The 7587-nt window shown below is 31.0% G+C and overlaps 1 protein-coding gene across 6 annotated transcripts in view; it reads left to right on the forward strand.

Annotated features, from left to right (window-relative positions):
• Positions 1–7587, forward strand: part of cpx (complexin) — a 597058-nt gene that overhangs the window by 399016 nt on the left and 190455 nt on the right. The window lies entirely within an intron of this gene.

Genomic DNA, 7587 nt, shown 5'->3' on the forward strand with positions numbered 1-7587 from the left:
TATATATATATTTTCAATGTATATAATTCTATTGGAATTTCGGAATTGTTATGACATTTTAAAATTAAAAGACACATAGCTAAGTGATAACGTCTACGGCCTAGGGTAATCTAATCAAGTATTACTTGTCAGCTTTGACATAAAACCAACTCGATAACTATGGTATTTCTTTGGAATGTTTCTGCTACTTCTTAGTTCGCGTTACTACTCACATAGCTTTATTACTTTAAATAACTACCGTTGCCATAAACACTTCGGTATTACATTACAAATAAAATCATTATGTATCCTATGATTTACTCAGCCTTATAAAGTGGGTACCCTTGATACGGAAAAATCTGGTCAATCGAGAATTGTTCTCAAAATCATCCCCTTGCATAACCGTTGTTCTAGTAACTGTACTTCCTCACTAATTAATTAAATCCTAACCCTTCATGAGTTGTAACGGTACAGATTTATTTATTTTTTTATTACATTTATTTTATTTCTTGTATTACTTTATTGGAGTTCTGGCAATGGTCAGATTCTCCACTCAATTTGAGTGTTCGCGGCTTTAGCGCGCTTGCTCAGCCTCCACTGGCTCATTACCAGTGATGCGGCGAGAGGAATGCGCTGGGATCTTTTGAGCTCTGCTCTATCCCTCACACGTGTGGTATAGAGTGGGTCTCAGGGATCCTCAGGTCGATTGTGTAAATATTGTATATATTATTTATGTATTGTATATCATTATGTTATTTTATTTATTTATTTTTCATACAGATAGTTTGATTATGTTCATCTTGTTTATTCTTTAGTTTCTATATATTTTAAGAGTTTTTAAAATTTTATTTTAGTATGTATGGGATCATTCATTACTATTACCTATTGCCTGCCTATGTGGCAGATTGTAATATCTATCAATAAATAAATCTTAAAAAAAAAATAATGTATTACTTTAATGATTGGAGAAGTTTGTCGGGGGGTGCGGTCCGCAAAGAACAACATAAATTTAAAAAAAACATATTTATTTATTTTATGCCGACGTATTACTTTAAGAACGATTAGTTGGCAATTCAGAATTAATCGGTTTCCAAGGAAAAAAAATATTTAGTGTTTTTATCTAATTATTATTACTAATTAATTTTTTCTGTTATTAAATTCAATTTTTTAACTGATTTAATAAATAAATGAAAGGAAAATGGTTGATATTGATATTGTACACTTTTCCAACCCCTCCCGATTGTAAAGGTCGTTCTGAACCAAGTCGTTAGACGTCTGTTGACAAACACGTTCCTAACATCCGCGTGGGCATGAGCTTTTGACTGCCTCCCAATCAACAACCCCAGAGGGGTAAATTTCGCTAAGGGCGGTATTTTGTATCATAATATTTCTACATTCTATTTTATTTGTTTATATATTAACTATAAAAATATATAATTATTTAAGTTCATATTTGCTGATATTATCTAATAATAACTAAACTATTAAAATGGCATAGCTATTTAAATGATAATGAATATGACTTCTTCATTTTATAAATTACACGATTCATATTACAATCTCTTAATAATGATATTAAGGGAGTTTGCAAAGGAAAATAGTAGTAAGAGAAGTGGTTAATAAAAGTTTTAAATTTGGAAAGGAATTTTATAGAAGAATTTGTAAATGGGACAAAGCCAATTATCCGGCATTTAAAGAATTTTAAAGGAAAAAATGAAAACAAAATAAGGAATCCTTGAAAATGACCTAAGGGGTCGAAACGTCGGAAGTTTAAAAAGAATAAAGTTGAGAGAAAAAGGATCGAAATTGTTTTAAAGAAACTAAACCACTCTCAAACAAGTATATTAATAAAAAATAAGTCTGATATTAATGTTTTCATTTATGGCTATAGAATTAATGAATTGCTAAATTTGATCAAACTAACAGGCGATGATAAATGTTTAATATGATATCGAAATAGTTTAGATTGATCTGTAACAATATATAATATAGAACTAAAGATTTTTTTATTTAGTTTAACCCTTGAATTTCAGAAAGTAACAGTCTGATTTAAAAACCTCTTTATGCATTGGATAAATCTCTCATTGATGAAAGTTGTAGATTTCATAACACACTCTTCGGTTCTTTTGCAGTCATCGTTATGTAGGTAAGTACAATGCAAATGAACTGCTTTATTTCATCATATTACACACCTCAGCTATTGGAATAATCTATTTTTACAAAATCTAGAACATTCAATATTATAAGAGAACTAAAACTCCCAAAGGCACAAAAGAATTGCTAGAATACAATTGGGATATTTTGGTCTCTAAGACTTCAAATAAACTACTGGCAAACAACTTAATAGTCGATTTTCCTTCAATTTAGGCAAGGACAGATAATCTCATGAACCCAAACAAAATGCTCCAAATGTTATGTTAACAGTTCAAACATAAACATCAACCATAGACGTTACGTCTATGTAACAGATCCAAACATAGGACAGAGAAGAGAGGTAATGTAACCACAGTTGCAGAAGGTTATATTGAAGCACCTGCAAACGGTAATTGTTTACTGACGCTCCTCCAAAAAAGGCGGGAACAATTATTTCTTGACCAGATTGCACGTCAATATCTAGATTAGTTTAAAATGTTAACCGCCATTCAAAAGTGGAAATTTCTTTCCCTTCACACATAATTCTTTCCCGCTTTACTTAAAGTTTAGTCTATCTAAAGGTGACCAACCTATTCTAACGAAGGTGGGGGGAGGGTCAAAGTTTTTCATTTTGTAGAACCGTCATCTAATGAAAAAAGTCCGTCAGACCGGATTCGAACCGGCGCCGCCCACAGATCTCAGAATGATAGACCTAGGCTTAACCATCTCAGCTACGGTCGGCCCTTAAAAAATAAAATAAGTTTAAGCTATAGTACACGACATTTTTCAGCAGCATTTCCTACTGACTTTACTTCTTTTAACTTATAAATATCGATATTTAATACATCTTTCATGTTTACGACCGATATTACTCATATTGTATTTTTTCGACTATGGGCTCTACTCTCTGACAATCTTCAGAATTGGATATTAATATTAGGATACATATTAGAAAATAAAAATATTACAGATATTACCAAATAAAAATATTAAATATATATTTATAGCATCATTGAACTCTATAAATGAAGCGTTTAATTTATATTTTGGAGGTGGTTGTGTTTTATCTGACTCCTATTAATAATGTGATATATTCTAAAGCAGAAGATCTCGACAATGCATGCTCAAATAAGTTAGGTAGCTGGTGAAGAGGTAAATAGATAGGATGAGTCTTCTTAAGGCTGCAAGCCGTCGGGAAGGAGGAATGCAAGTCCAGACTGGGTGTTCGCCGCCGTTCCTTGCAGAAAGCTAACTTCGTTTGTACAGTATGGTAAAGACGTAATTTTTCCCGCATTTTTAGAGGACTGAAAGTAAAAATTACCCAATAATACAGCAAAAAAAATATATACACAAAAGGAAATAAACTCACATTTACTAGATCTCATTTACATGAATTTTCTGTGTTTTATGTTGCTTCTTTTTTCTTTCGTTATATGTTTGAAGTTTATTAGAATAATATGTTGTGCCTTACTGATATGTGTTTTTGAACTGATGATGTAAGATGTGTTTATTAGCCCTTAAAAATAAATATTTAGATATTAAGATATTTGGTTCTAGTAATTACAGTGACGAAACGTGCTCTGATTAGCAGTTTGCAGATAGTTCATTTTTTCATTTTTAATCTAACCAAAATGTTTACATTAAAACAAAAATCACCTGAAGAGCTAAGAATGTTTATTGAATTTCCTCTATTCTAATTAATTGATTATTGTTGTTCATAATTTACCGAAATCATTTTCCAATGAAAAACGTTTTCTGACGTTATAAACTTATCATTTTTTTTTCTGTTTTAAAGACAAGCTTTTTTTAGCTGAGTATAGCGTCAAATTAAAAATAACGAACGTTATTTTGAAGCGTAACTCTTGATCCGGACTAAGACAGACACGAGATAAGATAGCTAGTTAAAGCTACTTGGTAACTAGCTTAAGCTAACTCCATCACGTGCTAACTTGTTCTCATCCTCTCGGATATTAACAGACTACATCAACGTCTCATTCCATTTGTCAAAGGCTAAGTATGAATATTAGCCAGTCCTTTACTTTATTTGTACCAATTTTGGATTTTTTAATGCTTTAACCAATATAATTTAAATGAAAAGAATATGGTCAGTGATGCGTTCAAAAGAAAACAAAAAATAGTTAACAACTGTTTATTTGCAGAGGTTTCGCCCAAATTTGTATGTCTACATCAGGGCTGTTCCAGTTGAGAACTTTCGAATTAAAAATATATGGGAAATAGCTTTAAAAAAAAAAACACTTAAATTGATTTTTTCAAGATTTCGAGATCTTAACCTCCATCGTCAGATTATGTGATCCCTGTAATTACACAATTCTATATAAACAATTTTTAAAAGTGTTTAATATAATGTTTAACAGAATTGTATAAGTAAAGTGATTCGAAAACTGAAGACGGAAGTAAAGATATCTAAAGGTTAAAAATCAATGCTGGTGTTTTATTAAGAGGCTCCAAAGGAAGAAATTTCACCTAAACATCCAACTATGCATTACCAATGCCTCTGATAAGAATATTAAAAAAATTGTGTGATTAATAGTTTGTTGTTTACTATTTCTCGGGTCAATAACGAAATTTTATTGACATGGAATTTTTATAAAGAAATGTTTTAATTTGATATGCCAGTATTCTTGTGTTGACTTACCTTACAAAACTATTTCTGATAGCTTAGGACTAGTTTTCACATGCTACCAGGCTTATATGAAGTACGCCTTCAACTAAAGGCCAGGCGCACATTCACTTTTGGTTGGCTGGTTGGATTTTAGTGGACATTATATAATAATGAAAATAAACATAATTAACAGAAAAGAAAATTATATTGCATAAGCTACAGGTAGTCCAGGGGGTGGCCGAAACTGAACATTTATGATTAGATGTGTTAATGAATTTATAATAATAGGTCTATGGCTTTCATGAGGCTGATGATGATGATGGATGTTAATTATACTGAGAGGTTTGGACTTAATCCATTCTGCGGTCTTTCTTTCTTCATTTCTTGATGCATTATGGGAGCCCCCTGCAATCCAGCCTTTCGGTTCTCGAAATAACTAGGCTTGATATCATATCACAACAAAACACACTAAAGTATGTTTTAGATACACTATCAGATTTCAGCAGAACTGTTCAAGTTATGGTGTAAGACTATCTGTGTACATACAGCCTTCTCAAATAACTAAACTACTTCCTTATGTTATTGTTTCGCCCTCTTCCTATCAATGACTCTCTCTAAAACGCTATTAGCAAACTCAAATAAATAAATCAAATATTTTTTGGAGAGCAGTTTTTTAACATCCTTCTAGTTCATAAAAAGGAATGAAAATTAGTAAAAACTGTTACGTCCAGTTCAAATAGTATTTCGAAACTAGATTTTTCCTATGAAAGTAAAATTTTCAATAATAATTATGAAAAAATTGGAAGCACTGCCGCCTCTTAGTATGCGTAATTGATGTTTTATATTTTGGTTTGATTTATTGATAAACTATATATTTTATAATAAATAATTCAAAACACTATCCAAATTATAGTCTCAAAACTTTTATTTCTTTTACACGTCCAACGTTTCGTCCAATTCGGCCATCTTCAGGGACAATCTACTCAATTCACTATGAAACATATAATTTAACCATTCCAAAAACTTCATACAGGCTATTCTGCCCAGGTCAAAACATTTATATCTAATAAGTCAAATATCCATTATTTCTTATCATTATTTCTTCACAGTCAAAATTATTTCTCTTTAAACACTATTAATACACTTTTTTTACTACCTTAAAAATGGGCAGAATAGCCTGTATGAAGTTTTTGGAATGGTTAAATTATATGTTTCATAGTGAATTGAGTAGATTGTCGCTGAAGATGGCCGAATTGGCCGAAACGTTGGACGTGTAAAAGAAATAAAAGTTTTGAGACTATAATTTGGATAGTGTTTTGAATTATTTATTAAAAAATTGCCAGTCTCAAGAAAGAATTTTAAGATTATAAATATATATTTTATATACATTTAAATATTATATGTGCACTTTCATTGCAAATTTATAACAAGAAAAGCTTAATGAAAACTTAGGTTGCGAGTTTCGTGGCTAAATTACAGTATCCCCGAGAGACAGGTTGGGGCCTGGAGAACTCCAATAGCGGAGTACAGTAAGCTGATTAGCCACTAGGTCTCCTAATTAGGATTAGCCCTTACCAATAATGCTATAATCCCCGGTTGTCTATCTTAGGGCTTCCAAAGCCGTTCTATCTGCAGCAGGGTAACCGACACTTCCGAGGTGTTGTTCCAATAGCTGCTTCCAAACATTCTTCATAGAAAATTTGAATAATAATTCTTTAAAAAAATGAATACATATTTAAGCAGTATACTATTTGCTATGTGCCTGCCTTCACTTTTGAGAAGAAATAAAACTAAATAGATAAATGAACCTAACAGATTTATTTCAAAGACAAATTCAATGCATTTAGCTAAATATTTTTCCGGACAGAAACTTATTAGAGTAATTTTACTTACTCTGATATCCTTTAATTTAAATCCTCAGTCCCTTCAGACTTATATGTAAGTGCCCATCGAACCGCAGCCTTTGGTAGATCTTTCCTCATCCCTATGGAATTCTATTCCCTCTTTCATTCGTAGTTCTAATACCCTTCCAACCTTCAAATCCCGTATCTTCGACCACCTTATTTCCCCCCTATTCCGGAAGAATAACTATTGAAAGTTTCAAACAAGGTTTATATATTTCTGTACTTAATGTCTCGGATTTTTGTTTATTCTTGTAAATATGTACATTAGCAGAAATTGTACTTTTCTATTTATTAGTTTTAGTTTAATTATATTTGATTTTTTTTCTATTACTAATTATCAGAAGTGTTTGTCATCTTATGTTTTATGATATGACATATGATTTTACTTTATTTATTCTATTCTTATCTTACATATTCTGTTAATTATTGTTGTTCATTTTTATCTTTTTAAATTCATTATTTTATTATATTGTATGACGTTTTATAATTTCATTTTTATTTTGTATCTCACTCTAAGGCTCTGAAGCCTAATTTTGACGCCTGTACATTATTCTAAAGGGATCAATCCCAGAATAAATAATGATTATTATTATTATTAATCATGAGAGACTAATGCCTTATACCTGGAACAGATTAAAAATAAGCTTGCACTTCGTGTTTGTTTCTCATAACCGCCTCACTCCATCTGAAAGTTTTCTACTTTCTACCTAAAACAATAGAATAGAATAAAAGTCACAGATTTAATGAATATAACAATGTAATGAATATACAAGTAATTAAAAGGATCTTTACAAAGTTGTAATTATAAACAAAAGCTAATCATTCGAAAGCAACCAACAAACATTTCCTATAACCTTCATATGATGGTTCACATTTCGCCCGCTAGGAGCACCTCAACGCAGTAACAGGATAATCAGCTAAATTATGAATATAATTTACATACATACA

Source organism: Halyomorpha halys, unplaced genomic scaffold (genome assembly GCF_000696795.3).
Source record: "Halyomorpha halys isolate HHAL.00 unplaced genomic scaffold, Hhal_1.1 Scaffold116.1, whole genome shotgun sequence".
NCBI lineage: Eukaryota > Metazoa > Arthropoda > Insecta > Hemiptera > Pentatomidae > Halyomorpha > Halyomorpha halys.